This window comes from Rhopilema esculentum, chromosome 10 (genome assembly GCF_057945365.1).
Source record: "Rhopilema esculentum isolate cy_ngs chromosome 10, ASM5794536v1, whole genome shotgun sequence".
NCBI classification, from domain to species: domain Eukaryota; kingdom Metazoa; phylum Cnidaria; class Scyphozoa; order Rhizostomeae; family Rhizostomatidae; genus Rhopilema; species Rhopilema esculentum.
The window spans coordinates 3108984-3125936 of record NC_142824.1 but is presented as its reverse complement, the minus strand read 5'-3'; the positions used below and the strand labels follow the sequence as shown (position 1 = coordinate 3125936).

At 34.7% G+C, this 16953-nt stretch overlaps 1 protein-coding gene across 1 annotated transcript in view; it reads left to right on the top strand.

The window, feature by feature from the left end:
- The window catches only part of LOC135694345 (uncharacterized), a 99388-nt gene that overhangs the window by 45916 nt on the left and 36519 nt on the right, over nt 1–16953 (top strand). The window lies entirely within an intron of this gene.

Below are 16953 nucleotides of genomic sequence, written 5' to 3'. Positions count from 1 at the left end.
TAAGAAATCTAATCGGTGTTTTGGATGTTGGTGTCTCCTATTTAATGTGAATTTGCTTAATCTTTTTTATCTTTTCATTGGAATTTATTTTTGTTGTTCTATTTTGATTTGGCCATATAAAGACGATTTGGTACGATTTTTAGTCGACCATTAGATTTTGTGACGATTATTTTTGGGCTTACGTGAAGAACAACATTTGGTTGTTTGTTTCTTTGTCAAGCTGTAAAAGGCGTTATGCACTTAGAACCTAATGCTCATTTTTGCAATGCTTTGAATAGCTGCCACTGCATTAAATTGTCAGAATATTGCAAAGTGGTTTATGTCTATTTCTGCGATTCTCTCTTTCCCAGTAAAAAAGTCATCTACGTAAATCCACCTTTGCAAAGCCACAAGAATGCTATGCATCTTTCAATTAACAAAGAGTTGGTTGGTTTAAAATCTCCCATACCAAATTTTACCATACTGAAGAACTAGATAAGCATAAAGTTACTTAAAGATACATTTCTTGGTGCCAGTATCTTTTATTTGTTCCAACATGTGACAATAATGATTTTGCCAAGAATAATTCAATACTGGGCTCTTAAATATAACCTTTTATATTTTAAGGCTGATTGCAATCCTGTTTCCGAAAACCCTTCCAATTGCCAAAATGATGAGCAGAACCACGATGAGAGAATTCAGATCTAACATGTGATACATCGTGGCATCATCATAATCTAATTCTTTGCTGTCGCAGCCTAATTGTTATCCAGTGCCAGATTGGGCCCACATTGGGCCTGATGCACCCGGACGAAAAGAGCCCTTCATTGGGCCTATTCAGCTTCAGGAAGATTTTGATCTGTTTTCCTCTGGTTTTCTTTCAAGAATAGGTCTGATACTGCAGCACAATTACCACCCACCTTAATCTGGCCCTGAGTTCCTTCACACATCTCATATCATTTTAATGTCGGCTACTTTCCTTCTCAACTACCATCTACTATGAAATATTTAACAAAACTATATTCTTTGTAACCTCGTGCCTGTTTGCTTTGCTTTAAAGCTATCTTAAATGTATACTTGGATTCGCAGAAAAACAAAATCATTTATATTTGAATAAACAAATTCCACATGTTAATCATTTCAGAAAACTCAGAAAGACGACTCAGTATTGTTCTAAACATATTCCATTTATATTATATCTTCTGAAGGATACATTTGCCATTATGCATTTAAAATTCAATTAAATTACTAATTTGCAATGTCTTTTCTAATTACCTACTTCGAATGCTCTTAAAATACACTTCAGTTAGGAAAGTGTCATCAAGGTGATGAATTTACGAACAATTAAAGCAATTTGTCCATTTATCATATTATTCTCGCCGGATTAAACCAATTTTTTACTATTGTACGCCTTCTACGCAAAGTATAAAGATAGGAGAGAGGTCGAGTGGCAGGAGACATTATCTGTTTATTCTACCTTTTGAGATATGGCCCGTAATCGAAAATGTCACATGCTCAAGATCTGATAATTCTACTAATCGTACGAGCCTTCATCTCAAAAAGATTTGAAACTTGTTTTCTTATGCGGCCAAATCTCGTCTTTCTAAGGGGACCTTTCTTCTCCTTTCTATTCGATCTGTCCCTAGCTAAAGCTCTTTTAACTCTCTCTAACACTTCAAAACGCTTTCTAGCATCCTTTTCCGCATCTATTTCTTTTGATACACTATCAGCTTTCAATGTCATCACCTCTGTTTTTTTACCATCCACTTTACGACTTTCTATCTGCATTACTGTGCGTTCAAAAGACGTATTTTTAACTGCCCAGTTGCCTCTATCAGTTTTATAGAAAACTATTTTCAGAGACTCTGGTCGACTAACTGTAGCAGTTTCCCCAATCAAACCTTGCTCTTTTAGGCTACATCTAGCTATGGGAGCAGAATTTGGCTTTTGGGTTATTGATTCGCTTAATTGATTACAGTAATTCTTTTGACTGACTATATCTTCCGATAGCTTAGCTTCATTTTTTATGGAAAGGCTTTGCCTTACGACTTTCTCTGAGGCTACAAAAGGTGGAGAATGGTAGTCTATACATCCTTTTAGATTAGTATGGAAGGAATTACTAAGCTTGGAAGTCAGCAGAGACCTTTTGTCAGAATTTAATGGCGATATTTGATTGTTGTTTTGGCCACTTTCTGAAAGATCAGTCGTTCTTTCATTTTTCTGAAAGACTGGTAGGATATTTGGTGCCTTAATTTCGTACGACACATTATACTGACTTTTAAGCCAAGCTCTTACGAACTCATTTTTGCTTATGCTACAGTCAGTGGAGAGTCTCGTGCTTTCTTCAGTCTCCCATTCAAGTACGGCATCCTTCTTCGCCTTTTTCTTTGACTGCTCCAGCCTTTCTTCAAAGGACGAATCATGGACAGCAACGTCGTCTTGTCTTTTTCGTTTTTGCCCCTTGATTCCTGTTTCTAAAAACGGAGCTTGATCTCGTTGGGCGACATTTTGGTTCACTGCCACAATTTGATCGAATTTGCAAGGACCAATTCTGAAAACACCAGCGCCAAACATCATCTTAACATCGAACTCCTCTTTGCCACTCAGATCGCAGACTTGAAAGTCTTCGATGAGTTCTTCTTTGATTTTATTGAAAGATTTGATGCTTTCATCTACATCCAATGTAGAGAAGTCGAGTAAAAGATGTATTTCGATGCTTATTACTGTAGTAATCGTTGGACTCTGCGGATAAAGATTTCGGGGAGCTTTTTAGTAAATGGGATAGTTTTGAAAATAAAGCATCATAATTTGTGAATTAAAGCAATAAACAGTTGTTTGTCTTTGTTGAACATTATAGCTGAAATGAAATTTATTGTGAACAAACCTTTTCTAAATCTTCGATTGTGGAAAGAATGTGATCCAACGATTTGACAATATCCTGCACAATGTTGCCAATGTTTTCAAGCTTGGAGGATGCGTTATAATCATCAACCTAAGAGAATGATAAAACGTGAACTAAAATTTTTCCAACTCAGTCATGAGCAATGGTTGGAAACCTAAACTTTGTGAAGATGCGACTCAATATGACTTTTGTAGCTTTATAGGGACGTTACACACTAACCGGAGCATAAAAAATTGATAATCAATGGAGTTGTGTGTGTTGTAATCAAGAGAACAAACGTTTCGAGCACAACTCTTCATATGGCTGCCTTAGTTTCAGGTTCGATTGATATTCTCGAACCTTTTCGATGACCTGATGAAGAGTTGGATGACTATAATTGATGTATCCGGGTGGCATCAGGCGAGCAATATGAATGTCTGACTTCCTAATAGTTTGTCGATAGTTCGCCAGTAAACCTTGAGATAGTTGTTAATGTATTTGTCTACAATCGACTGTCTGGGAACTTTCTTTCGCGACTCTTCCTTCTCGAAAATCAGGACACGCACTTGATAGAAATAGATAAACCTGGAGATCTGTTGACAATAACCAAAAAGTTTTCCTATTTCTTTAGTAAATCAAGAGAACCACTTATGAGATCTCCCTATAATTCAGCATCTTGCATTTTCTATACCTGGCCATATATCAATTGATTCAAAGCCGGGATCCCTATCGAGGAATGTTTTTGCAAAAAAGCATTTATAGAAACGAATTTGTTTCTTACCAAGGCATTGGCATTCACGAGGTCAGTAATGCAGCCACTGGCATAAGTTTTCAACTGAAAATAAACATTGAGCAACTGAGAACATAATTGGTTACAGTACTAATGCAGGAAGTCTTTCTATAATTACTAAGACTTGCTAACATTTCCTTGCGAAAATCAAACTACCCATTAACAGTATTATTTGCTCTCAATCATGGTGTAGTTAGTACGAACAGCTTTATTGTGTATGATAATTTTGGAAAATATATGTTTCGCTTCGGGGAGACCCCTCAAAATATTGTTTTAGGATCCATAAAAATTAAGTTTGGCAGACTTTTGTGAATAATTCGAAAGATTTTTTTTGCATTAGAATAAATCATTTAAAATAGGATGCCAAGGCCATAACTCACGTCTTTGAAAGCCGACCGTCTGTACGAAGAGTCTGACAATTTTGAAATGATTTCTGTATTTTTATCGCCATTTTCTGTTAATCCTTTGGCAATTTTCAGCAGAATACCTACGAAGATGCATTTTTATAAAACATAGCCGTTGTAGGTGGAACCTGGTCTGGTGTGTAGTTGGGATGTATTTATATATTTATAAATCATGTTTGAAAAATTACAACAATAATGTATGTATATTTGATAGCTCTTAAGTTTAATGCTTTTTAAGTAAATGCTCAATAAAAATAACTTGTTAAACGTTTCTCAATATGCTTTTTCAAAATAACCTTCATTCAAATTTGCAGCTTAAAATAAAGACCAAATTATATACAGCAATATTTAGTGATAGTTTGATTGTTATAGTGATGTATAAGGATTGTGACATTGTGATATGGATAAAGTGATAATATATTTCAATATTTTATAGTGAACTTATGAATAATGTAAACTAGATTCTTCAGATGATCAGGAAGAACACAACAAAGAAATAAGAAGATTTATCAAAACATTTCATACCGGTGTTATTTGCCAGACGTTCAAATGTTGTGAGCAAGTTTGCTCTTTGAAGCTCGGCATCTTGGAAAGTCTGAAAAAGAAACAGCTAAGAATAGTCTTAAAAATAACAAATCTCAAAGATGCTATTAATATTCTTGGATCCCACCGCCTAGCAATAAGGCAATAAATATCGATATATTTTGAAAATCTGGAAACAATAAGCAAGAAAAGAAAGAAATCTCTTTCAAATTGAGCTCATTGCGAGGCTAACCGTTGGATACGTGTTGTCAAGGAGACAATGCTTGACGACAAAATGGCAGCCTAAATCCGATATATCGTTTTCACTTAGAAACAGATCTAAATTGTTTTTCTTTTTGTTTTCGTCGAGGAACCAGTTAAAATTTTACGGGGGAAAAGTAAATTGCTCTTTTCACAACTAGATGACTCAGTATTCTTTAGGAATGAAATATATGTTGCATGTTATCGGGATTTAAATCACTCCTTTTCCCCCCGGAGAAGAGTCTAAATTTTTCTGGCACATTGTAGAGGCAAAGAAAATAGTTAAAAAATTCTCAATTGCCGAGAAAGTGCTCTTGGACAAAAATATTAAGCTTTTCATCATTTTTCTTTCGAAAATAAGCCCATTTTGAGAGTAATTCAGTTTTTTGAGAAATCTTTATTCCTTATGAGAGACTTTTCCAGGTACTTAAATAATTTTTTGTCGTCTTAGGACATAATCTATTTTCAAAATTGTTTTTGATGTTCGTGTTTTAGTTAAATATTTACTTGAAACCTCTGCAAACTACTATTGTAGCCCGTTGTATTGAAGGCTATTGGCGAATAGCCTTTTGTTGCCTTCGACCGTTTAATTCTACTTTTAGCTCCTTTATAACTTTAAAAATATGTAGAAATCTGGAACCTACTTGATTTTATACAACTGTGACGAAATAGAGAAATGAGAAAGTAATCATCTTTCGAGAGATCAAAATTATCTTTTGTTTTATTGTTTTCCAGGATTGCAGATGTAGTTTCTGAACTTTGAAGGCATGAGAGATTTCAGATAGGCTTGTGAAAATTATACACAAAATTAACCAAAAGATGTATTCTTGAGGTGTAAATGTCTGGATTAACTAAGAAACTTGGCCCTTTATTAGTGATAACCAAGAATATTTTCAAGCCTTGATGATATAATTCCCTGAATTTAGTAATTAAAACTTCGCAGCAACTCACCCATCCTTCGAACTCCGCGTTCGATAAACCAGCAACGGTCTTTTCCGTGTTTTCCATTTTGAACATTGAAAAAATTCTTCAATTTTTTTAATCAATTGAACAATTTTTCGATTAAGATTAAAGCAATATTATCAGCATAAGATGCAGGTTTTCCGCAAGCGAAATTTGCGTCTAGCAAATCAGTTGAGAAATTCACAACAAAATTTGTAACGGTTTTTTTCGCTTTTTAAGGTTTGATTAATTTGACGTAGAAACTGTCGCAATGTTTCCAAGGATACCGCGAACATCATGCATTGCTCATTTGCTGCAGTTCGAATGTTTAAAATGAAATGTTAAACATATTTTTGAATAAAAAGATCCTTACTTCCCGTCTTGATTTGACACAGTCCCTGGAGAAGTTCTCCTTGGGATCTTTGTTTCTCAGAAAACTTTCTGACCCGGTAACATAAGTTAATGTTTTTTGGTTGGAAAGTACACTCCCCTCACGAAAGCATCCGGACAGTTTCGAATTCAGTTGCGAATCTCTTGTTGGAGGAATTGGTTTACACATTTCAAAGTCAGTTTTGATGAGAACGTTTTTATCAACCTCCTCGAATTTTTTCTTGAAGTTTTTTTGGCCTTTAATCTATTCATTCGTCGAAAAAAAATAATTATATCCAAATGTAAGCAAACTCTTAAAGGGTTTTTCCTAAAAGATAATGCTTTATCACAATGATGGGAAAAAGCTATCATCAAATTGCCAGTATCATTGAATGCCCAAAGACTGCCGCTTTCGAGATATGCAAAATTATTCGAAAAATAAGTCTAAAAGATTTTGTACTGCCAAAAAGAGCAAGAGCTCTCGCGACAGCAACGTCTGAGCGTTCCGCCTTAACTAAATTTCCATCCAAACTGGTTTGCATCATTACGCGAAATTGCAAAAAATGTTCACAAACAATTGATCTTTTAAAAACTGTCGATAAATATTGCAGGAAAATTTTTGATCTGGTAAAATGTTACCAAATGTGATATGTTTTGTAATCGATCGGTGGCATCTCCGTGCAAACATTTTTCCCAACTGAGTGTATACACGTTGTTTTTCTCTGTGTCTGAAGATTTGTGTCTCAAGATTTGTGTCTCAAGATTTGTGTCTCAAGTAGCATTTTGTAAAATATTTCTCAGTTTTATTGGTCCATTTAACTGAGTCCAAGTCACCTGACTTGCTGTTCTCTGCTTATTTGACAGCAGTTGATTTGTGTTAGGCCACTGATTTGAAAAAGACTGGATCGAGCTTCTCCAGGCCAGCATTGATTCAACATTGCAGCGTCCATCTTGAGACCTCGCCGTGTTGTATGAGACTAGAGAGCACTTTTTCATATTAAAATTCAAACTAAACGTAGAAACAAAAACTTGCATCATTCGTAAGTGACGTTAAACATTTTTGCCGTGATATTAAGCTTATGTAACGAAGAATCCACTGATCAGTTATTTTCCTTTCCTAGGCTTGTTGTAGAATATTTAAGAATTTAATTAATAATGCACAGTTTTAGGCGCAGCACTGTGTGTGCACCGTTTTAACAAATGGCAGCCAAAAGCTTTAGGTGCGAGAGGTCTCAAGATGGAAAGACTCCATCGGCTTCCTCATACTGATGTCGGACAACAATAGGTTGTTCGATCCAGTCTTTTTTTGAGATCAGTGTGTAAGGCTTGTAGCGTAAATGTTTCTCATTTGATCAAAAAATGTTAACGGATAAATTTGTTCATGCTCTGGTTTATTTTGGAAGGTTTTCCCAAAAATTAAGTCGTTATCGCCAGCCTAAATTTGTTTTTGTCTGAAAACGCAATCGATCTTCGAACTGTCTGGTGCTTTCGTAAGGGGAGTGTATAGTGAAAGGAAGAGCATTGTATTGTAGAAAAAAGAATTGCGGTCTTGAAAGATTTCGCTGTTTTTTTCTGTTTTTATTTTCTATCCTGTCCCCCTTTCTTAGATCAATAATTATAAAATGTAAGTTTGAAAACAATATTGAATTGAGTTCTAATGAGAGGGTAGGGGTGTAGTCTTAACTTTACTGATTTAATGTTTATTTATTCATCTTTTCAAAGGATTTACTAGCATTAATTGTATTCAGTTTGCATATTTACCACACAATATCATCACATATTCAAATTGGTGTGTGTCATAAACTCTCAATTTTGGCCAAATTGCCGAGCAAAATGTTCTAGATAATTCATAAGGCTTATTAATTCATAATTTTTTAGGCTGCTTTTGGATCAGTGATAGACGTTCCTCTTCTTCTGTTAAAAAAACGTGAAATCAGTTTAGTTGTTTTTTTATAAAATCTAATAGGTGTTTTGGATGTTGGGCTCTTCTGTTTAATGTCAATTTGCTTAATCTTTTTCATCTTTATCGGAATTTATTCTTGTTGTTTTATTTTGATTTGACCATATAAAGACGATTTGGTGCGATTTTTAGTCGACAATTAGATTTTGTGAGGTTTTTTTTGTGCTTGAGTGAAGAACAACATTTGGTTGTTTGTTTTTTCTCAAGCTGTAAAAGCGTTATGCACTTAGACTCTAATGCTCATTTTTGCAATGCTTTGAATAGCTCCCATTGCAATAAACTGTCAGAATATTCCAAAGTGTTTGATGGCTGTTCCTGCAATACTCGCTTTCCCAAGAAAAAAGTCATCTACGTAAAACCACCTTTGCAAAATCAGAAGTATGCTATGCATCTTTCAATTAGCAAATACATGATTTGTTTAAAAGTTCCCATGCCAAATTTTACCATACTGAAAAACTAGATAGGCATAAACTTACTTAAAGATACATTTCGTGGTGCCAGTATATTTTATTTTTTCCAAATTGTGACAATAATGATTTTGCCCAGAATAATTCATTACTGGACTCTTAACTAAAACCTTTCATATTTTAAGGCTGATTGCACTCTTGTTTCCAAAAAACCCTTACAATTACCAATATGATGACCAGAACAAGGATGAGAGAATTCAGATCTAACATGTGATACATAGTGGCATCATCACAATTTAATTTCTTGCTGTCGCAGTCTAATTGTTATCCAGTGCCAGATTGAGCCCAAATTGGGCCTGATGCACCCGGACAAAAAGAGCCCTTCATTGGGCCTATTCAGCTTCAGGAAGATTTTGATCTGTTTTCCTCTGGTTTTATTTCAAGAATAGGTCTGATACTGCAGCACAATTAGCACCCACCCTAATCTGGCCCTGAATTCCTTCACACATCTCATATCATTTTAATGTCGGCCACTTTCCTTGTCAACTACCATCTACTATGAAATATTCAACACAACTGTAATCTTTGTAACCTCGTGCCTGTTTGCTTTATTTTCTTAAATGTATACTTGGATTCGCAGAAAAACAAAATCATTTATATTTGAATTAACAAATTCCACATGTCAATCTTTTGAGAAAAACCAGAAAAAAGACTCAGTATTGTTTTGAACATATTCCATTTATATTATACTTCTTTAGGATACATTTGCCATCATGCATTTAAAATGCAATTAAATTACTAATTTAAAATGTATTTTCTAATTACCTACTTCGAATGCTCTTAAAATACACTTCAGTTAGGAAAGTGTCATTCAAGGTGATGAATTTACAAACAATTAAAACTACTTGTCCATTTACTCTTGCCGTTTTAAACCAACTTTTTACTATTGTACGCCTCCTACGTAAAGTATAAAGATAGGAAAGGGGGTCGAATGGCAGGAGACATTATCTGTTTATTCTACCCTTAGAGATATGGGCCTTAAACGAAAATATTAAGTGCTCAAGATCTGAAATTTCTACTGATCGTACGAGCTTTTATCTCAAAAAGATTTGAAACTTGTTTTCTTATGCGACCAAATCTCATCTTTCTAAGGGGACCTTTCTTCTCCTTTCTATTCGATCTGTCCCTAGCTAAAGCTCTTTTAACTCTCTCTAACAATTCAAAACGCTTTCTAGCGTCCTTTTCCGCATCCATTTCTTTTGATACACTATCAGCTTTCAATGTCATTACCTCTGTTTTTTTACCATCTGTTTTACGACTTTCCATCTGCATTACTGTTTGTTCAAAAGACTTATTTTTAACTGCCCAGTTGCCTCCATCAGTTTTATAGAAAACTATTTTCAGAGACTCTGGTCGATTAACAGTAGCAGTTTCCCCAATCAAACCTTGCTCTTTTAAGCTACATTTAGTTTTGGGAGCAGAATTTGGCTTTTGGGTTATTGATTCGCTTAATTGATTACAGTCATTCTTTTGACTGACGATATCTTCGGATGGCTTAGCTTCATTTTTTATGGAAAGGCTTTGCCTTACGACTTTTTCTGAGGCTACAAAAGGTGGAGAATGGTAGTCTCTACATCCTTTAAGATTAGTATGAGGGGAATTACTAAGCTTGGAAGTCAGCAGAGACCTTTTGTCAGAATTTAATGGCGATATTTGATTGTTGTTTTGGCCATTTTCTGAAAGATCAGTCGTTCTTTCATTTTTCTGAAAGACTGGTAGGATATTTGGTGCCTTAATTTCGTACGACACATTATACTGACTTTTAAGCCAAGCTCTTACGAACTCATTTTTGCTTATGCTAGAATCAGTGGAGAGTCTCATGCTTTCTTCAGTCTCCCATTCAAGTACGGCATCCTTCTTCGCCTTTTTCTTTGACTGCTCCAGCCTTTCTTCAAAGGACGAATCATGGACAGCAACGTCGTCTTGTCTTTTTCGTTTTTGCCCCTTGATTCCTGTTTCTAAAAACGGAGCTTGATCTTGTTGGGCGACATTTTGATTCACTGCCACAATTTGATCGAACTTGCAAGGACCAATTCTAAAAACACCAGCGCCAAACATCATCTTAACCTCGAACTCCTCTTTGCCACTCAGATCGCAGACTTGAAACTCTTCGATGAGTTCTTTTTTGATTTTATTGAAAGATTTGATGCTTTCATCTACATCCAGTGTAGAGAAGTCGAGTAGAAGACGTATTTCGATGCTTATGACTGTAGTAATCGTTGGACTCTGCGGATAAAGATTTCGGGGAGCTTTTTAGTAAATAGGATAGTTTTGAAAGTAAAGCATCATAATTTGTGAATTAAAGCAAGTAAACAGTTGTTTGTCTTTGTTGAACATTATAGCTGAAATGAAATTTATTGTGAACAAACCTTTTCTAAATCTTCGATTGTGGAAAGAATGTGATCCAACGATTTGACAATATCCTGCACAATGTTGCCAATGTTTTCAAGCTTGGAGGATGCGTTATAATCATCAACCTAAGAGAATGATAAAACGTGAACTAACATTTTTCCAACTGAGTCATGAGCAATGGTCGGAAACCTAAACTTTGTGAAGATGCATCTCAATATGACTTTTGTAGCTTGATAGGAACGTTACACACAAATCGGAGTATAACAAATTGATAATCAATGGAGTTGTTTGTGTTGTAATGAACAAAAGTGGATGTAATAAAATAACGGCTTTGTACAAGAAATGAATTGTTAGTACGACATTTTGAGCATAACTCTTCATATGGCTGCCTTAGTTTCATGTTCGATTGATATTCTCGAACCTTTTCGATGACCCGATGAAGAGTTGGTTGAGTATAATTGATGTATCCAGGGTGGCATCAGGCCAATAATATGAATGTCATATGAATGTCTGACTTCCTAATATTTTGTCGATAGTTCGCCAGTAAACCTTGAGATAGTTAATAATGTCTTTGCTTACACTGCGAACTTTCTTTCGCGACTCTTCCTTCTCGAAAATCAGGACACGCACTTGATAGAAATAGATAAACCTGGAGATCTGTTGACAATAACCAAAAAGTTTTCCTATTTCTTTAGTAAATCAAAAGAACTACTTATGATATCTCCCTATAATTCAGCATCTTGCATTTTGTATACCTGGTCATAGATCAATTGACCCTAAGCCGGGATCCCTATCGAGGTATGTTTTTGCACAAAAGTTTGTAAGTATTTATAGAAACGAATTTGGTCTCTTACCAAGGCATTGGCATTCACTAAGTCATTAATGCAGACACTGGCGTGGTTTTTCAACTGAAAATAAACATTGAGCAACTAAGAACATAATTGATTGCAGTAATACAGCAAGTCTTTCGCTTTCTTTGTTGAACTCCTAAAGCTTACTAACATTTCCTTGCGAATATCAAACTGCCCATTAACAATATCATTTGCTCTCAACCATGGTGCAATTAGAAGGAACAGCTTTTTATGGTAGTATGATAGCTTTGGAAGGTATAATTTTCCTTCAGGTGAGACCTTCTTCTCACAATTTTTTTAACCAATTATAACCAGTCTGTTTCAAAGCATTTATTTCATTTCAAAGCATTCGAAGGATATTATTTGCAGTAGAACAAATGATTTGATATAGGATTCCAAGGCCACAACTTACGTCTTTGAAAGCCGACCGTCTGTACGAAGAGTCTGACAATTTTGAAATTATTTCTGCATTTTTATCGCCATTGTCTGTCAAACCTTTGGCAATTTTCAACAGAATATCTACGAGGAGGCATTTATTATAAAACATAGCCGTTGTAGGTGGACCCTGGTCTGGTGTATAGTTGGGATGCATTTACATATTTATAAATCATGTTTTTGAAAAATTACAACAATAATGTATGTATATTTGATAGCTCTTAAGTTTAACGCTTTTTAAGTAGATGCTCAATAAAAATAACTTGTTAATCGTTTGTCAATATGCTTTTTCAGAATAACCTTCATTTAAATTTTGAGCTTCGAATAAAGACCAAATTGGATACAGCAATATTTAGTGATAGTTTGATTGTTATAGTGATGTATGAGGATTGTGACATTGTGATATGGATAAAGTGATAATCTTTTTTAATGTTTTGAAGTGAAGTTATGGATAAAGTAAACTATTTTCTTCAGATGATTAGGAAGAATACGACTAAGAAATAAGAAGATTTATCAAAACATTTCATACCGGTGTTATTTGCCAGACGTTCAAATGTTGTGAGCAAGTTTGCTCTTTGAAGTTCGGCATCTTGGAAAGTCTGAAAAAGATACAGCTAAGAATAATCTTAAAAATAACAAATCTCAAAGATGCTATTAATATTCTTGGATCCCACCGTCTAGCAATAAGGCAATACTTTTCAACATATTTTGAAAATCTGGAAACAATAAACAACAAAGGATAGAAATCTTAATAATTGAGATTGATATCACAAATGCTTTGTTTGTGTCAAAGATTTTGGCGTTATCTTTATCCAGATTGGTTGTATAGCCTTTAGGAGTTAACTATTGAAGATGAAGTGCAGCTTCTAACCTTAAACACAACTGAATTGAGCTCATTGCGAGGCTAACCGTTGGATACATGTTGCCAAGGAGACAATGCTTGACGACAAAATGGCAGCTTAAATCCGATAGATCGTTTTCACTTTGGAAGCGATCAAAAGTTTTGTTTCATTTTGTTTTGGTCGAGGAACCAGTTAAAAATTTACGGGGGAAAAGTAAATTGCTCTTTTCACAACTAGATGACTCTGTATTTTGTAGGAATGAAATATATGTGGCATGTTATCGGGATTTAAATCACTCTTTTTCCCCCCGGAGAAGAGTCTAAATTTTTCTGGCACATTGTATTAGGCAAAGAAAAAAGTTAAAAAATTCTCAATTGCCGAAAAAGTGCTCTTGGACAAAAATATTAAGCTCTCTTCATTCTTTATCTTTTGAAAATAAGCCCATTTTGTGAGTAACTCAGTTTTTTGAGAAAACTTAATTCCTTACGAGAGACCTTTCCAGGTACTTAAATAATTTTTTGTCGTCTTAGGATATAATCTTTTTTCAAAATTGTTTTTGATGTTCGTGTTTTAGTCAAATGTTTACTTGAAACCTCTGCAAGCTACTGTTGTAGCCCTTTATATTGAAGGCCTTTGGCAAATAGCATTTGTTGCCTTCGACCGTTTGATTCGATTTTTAGCTCCTTGATAACTTTAAAAGTATGTAGAAATGTGGAACCTACTTGATTTTATACAACTGTGACGAAATAGAGAGATGAGAAAGTAATCATCTTTGGAGAGATCAAAATTATCTTTTATTTTAACGTTCTCCAGGATTGCAGATGTACAGTAGTTTTTGAACTTTGAAGATATGCGTGATTTCAGTCAGGCTTGTGAAAATTATACACAAAATTAACCAAAAGATGTATTCTTGAGGTGTAAAAGTATGCATTAATTAAGAAACTTGGCCCTTTATTAGTGATAACCAAGAATATTTTCAAGCCTTGATGATATAATTCCCTGAATTTAGGAATTGAAACTTCGCAGCAACTCACCCTTCCTTCGAACTCCGCGTTCGATAAACCAGCAACGGTCTTTTCCGTGTTTTCCATTTTGAACATTTAACTATTCTTCAATAAAGATTAAAGAAATATTATCAGCATAAAATGCAGGTTTTCCGCAAGCAAAATTTGCGTGTAGCAAATCAGTTGAGAAATTCACAACAAAATTTGTAACGGTTTTTTCACTTTTTAAGGTTTGATTAATTTGACGTAGAAACTGTCGCAATGTTTCCAAGGATACTGCGAACATCATGCATTGCTCATTTGCAGCAGTTCGAATGTTTAAAAAGAAATGTTAAATATATTTTTGAATAAAAACATCCTTACTTCCCATCTTGATATGACACAGTCCCTGGAGAAGTTCTCCTTGGGATCTTTGTTTCTCAAAAAACTTTCTGTGATTTGACCTGGTAACACAAGTTAATGTTTTTTGGTTGGAAAGTACACTCCCCTCACGAAAGCATCCGGACAGTTTCGAATTCAGTTGCGAATCTCTTGTTGGAGGAATTTGTTTACTAATTTCAAAGTCAGTTTTCATGAAAACGTTTTTATCAATCTCCTCGAATTTTTTCTTGAAGTTTTTTTGGCCTTTAATCTATTCATTCGTCGAAAAAAAATTTTTATATCCAAATGTAAGCAAACTCTTTAAGGGTTTTTCTTCAAGATGGTTGCGACCCAAACAAAATAATTGACTTCTGAGTAATGTCTAGAGATAATGCTTTATCGCAATGATGGGAAAAGCTATCATCAAATTGCTAGTATCATTGGATGCACAAAGACTACCGCTTTCGAGATATTGAAAATTATTTGAAAAATAAGGAGACTAAAAGATTTTTTATGGCCAAAAAGAGCAAGAGCTCTCGCGACACCAACGTCTGAGCGTTCCGCCCTAACCAAATTTGCATCAAAACTGGTTTGCATCATTACCCAAAGTTGCATTAAATGTTCACAAACAATTGAACTTTTGAAAGCTGTCGATAAATATTGCAGGAAAATTTTTGATATGGTAAAATGTCACCAAATGTCATATTTTTTATAATCGATCGGTGGCATCTCTTTGCAAACATTTTTCCCAACTGAGAGTATACACGTTGGTTTTCTCTGTGTCTCAAGATTTGTTTCTCAAGAACAAGTTTGTAAAAATTTACTCTGTTTTATAAATGGCTTTGAAAAGAGGAAACATTTTACGACATACTAAAAGCATCATCACGATTGGTCAACTATACCGGTCTTGTGCTTGCGTTTTTCTGATTGGCCTATTTCGATCCACAACTGGGTATATATTTTTCCATCGTGTTTTTTCGGAACCTATTCTGACGTTTTATGCTCTGAGGAGTGTCAGACAAAAAAGCTTTTAGTATGTCGTAAAATGTTTGCTTTTTTCAAAGCCATATTCAAATTCTGTACCGCAAAAAAATTGTTCACTCTGTTTTATTAGCCCATTCAACTGAGTCCAAGTCACCTGATTTGCTGTTCTCTGCTTATTTGACATCAATTGATTTGCGCAAAGCTTGTATCAAAAAATGATAACGGATAAAAAGCGCAAAAGTTTTGCAGCATTCTAATGCTCTGTTCTTTTTTGGAAGGATTTCTCCAAAAGTTAAGTCGTTATCGCCAGCCTAAATTTGTTTTTGTCTCAAAACGCAATCGATCTTCGAACTGTCTGGTACTTTCTTGAGGGGAGTGTATAGTAGAAGGAAGAGCATTGTAATGTATAGAAAAAAGAATTGCGGTCTTGAAGATGTCCCCTGTTTTCCTATTTTAGTTTTCTATTCTGTCCCCCTTTTTTAGATTAATACACCACTGTGATCAGAAAAGTATGGAAACGGTGCTTAAAATGGCGCCTCACAACGACCACGGGCCTAAGCTGACAGATTTTTAAAACAGAAGTTAAGCGCTAAGGGGGTTTTTGTAACCAACGGAAATTTTTTGCGTGATTCCAATGGCTTTTGAATGGAAATAAATTTGAAAGATTACCTTTCTGTTTTGTGGGTGAAAAGTCAGGGAAACATTTGACCGGTGCTTCAGAAAATGTCTGGAAAATATTCTCGATGAATTCATAAAATATTGCCTCAAAGTATAGACAAAACTTACTAAGCATAAGATAATTTGATTAAACTTGAAACTTAATAGGTGCACCTTTGTTCCGACACTAAATATATTACCGAGAAGATCATTTTGGCCGATATATCAGCCTTTGGGTTATTAAGAGTGATATCAGGTGAACAATTTCAAAAACTGGCATTTAATTGATTCAATTCTAATGGCATTTAATTCTAAACCCTTTGGGTGTAGATGATTCTTTTCATTAATTTTAGAAGCATAATAAACGAACGTTTTACATTTATTTTTTTTGTCATGTGCTTTGATAATGAGTAAATCAGAATCTAAGATAAACAAGTCATTAACATCAAATGTAGAGCAACTCACTTTATGTCAGTACTGAGACTTTAAAATTGTACTGTGCACTGCTAACGTCACTTTCTCAGTTAAAATTTTTTCATGAAAATGAAGCTTTAAACAGTTTGCTTCAGATTTCAACATTTTACGTTCACGTTACTTCACTAAAGTGACACTTCGTGGTCATCTTTCATGAATAATCAAAGAATCTTTACAGAATTGTTTTTAAGCAGTGCTTCAAAGTTTTGCTGGATTTTTCCCCTCAAAACAGCAAACCGATCATTAGATTTTGTGGCGATTATTTTTGTGCTGGAGTGAAGAACAACATTTGGTTGTTTGTTTCTTTGTCAAGCTGTAAAAGCGTTATGCACTTAGAACCTAATGCTCATTCTAGCAGTGCTTTTAATAGCTCCCATTGCAATAAATTTTCAGAATATTGCAAAGTGGTTGATTTCTGT